This window comes from Brachyhypopomus gauderio, unplaced genomic scaffold (assembly GCF_052324685.1).
Source record: "Brachyhypopomus gauderio isolate BG-103 unplaced genomic scaffold, BGAUD_0.2 sc70, whole genome shotgun sequence".
NCBI classification, from domain to species: Eukaryota; Metazoa; Chordata; class Actinopteri; order Gymnotiformes; family Hypopomidae; genus Brachyhypopomus; species Brachyhypopomus gauderio.
Genome location: NW_027506891.1, coordinates 1,433,859 through 1,435,033, shown reverse-complemented (window position 1 = coordinate 1,435,033; position 1,175 = coordinate 1,433,859). Strand labels below are relative to the sequence as shown.

The following is a 1,175-nucleotide window of genomic DNA, read 5'->3' as shown; positions in this document are numbered from 1 at the left end:
CACTCCACCGTGAGAGGGAGCTTAAGATTCACCTCAGGCACACGTCACATAGAACCACATCCAATTTTCTATGCCTGTCTTGACTGGTCAATCCCACAGTATTTTTTTAATTATTTTAATTATTTACTTTTGTCCTCAGTATTTTATCCCACTTGATGAAAAGAGATACAGATCTAGTTCTGTACTTTTAAATGTTGTGCCTGTGTGTTGTTTGCTGATCAGTGATCTTATCTGACGTCTGACATCTGTCTTTCTGACCCCTGAGTCTCATCCTCAACTGCCTAAAACCATATGAAACGAAACAAACCCTAAACATTGTGATTGTGTCTGTGGTACATTGATCTTTACCTGTTTTTTTTATCACTTAATTGCAGATACATTTTGGTGAGCGCATGACATTTACTACTTTCAGAATATTTCTTTTCAGGTGGAACATTGTGCGTAAATGTTTTATATTTTGTACATTTGTAAGTAACATATCATGTAAATAGTAAGAGACCACAATTTAAATCATCTGAAGGATTTTGTAGTCTTTGCAAAACTCTAATAAATGGTGTTTGGTGTCACCTGACAATTGTTATTTGTGCTGTTGTTCCATAAACACATGAAAATCCTTTACACACACACACACACACACACACACACACACAGTGTGATGAACAATGGTCTTGTAGTCAGAAACTGACCAGTGATGAATGTGGTGGAGCTTGGCTGATAAACATTGCCTCACAACCAGTACATAAATAAAATGGTTTGCTACATACAAACTGCCACAAAATAGAAATTCTTACAAAAAGTCTTTCAAATACAGCTTTTACATTTACAAAGGTCACAAATGGTTTCTAAAGTTCCATGGATGTGACATTCGTATTATTAAAAAAACAATTATAGAATAATTTGGTAATCATGACTGTATGTGAATTCTGCCAGAACTCTATATCTGCACAACTCCATACAAATTTATTACACTTCAGCTATAAAAAGGTTTGTTGATGTTTGTTTTATAAAAAATGTCCTGATCATTCAAAAAATAACAATACATTTTGCAGTTCTCAAAGTTGACACAACTGTCAACTGCAATTAGAAGAGTTATGTGTCTCTATAGAAGCTGGTAAAGATTAAACATTTCAGTTCAATGGTCATTCTTAGAAAACTTGTACATCCACTCATATCGT

At 34.2% G+C, this 1,175-nt stretch overlaps 1 protein-coding gene across 12 annotated transcripts in view; it reads left to right on the top strand.

Moving 5' to 3' along the window:
- nav3 (neuron navigator 3) overlaps nucleotides 1-566 on the top strand; it is a 373,704-nt gene extending 373,138 nt beyond the window's left edge. For all 12 annotated transcript variants that reach the window (XM_076989743.1, XM_076989738.1, XM_076989739.1 and 9 more), the window contains one exon: nucleotides 1-566. This exon is cut by the window's left edge and continues 2,835 nt beyond it. The gene's annotated coding sequence lies outside the window, so the exon portion shown is untranslated.
- Nucleotides 567-1,175: the final 609 nt, after the last annotated feature.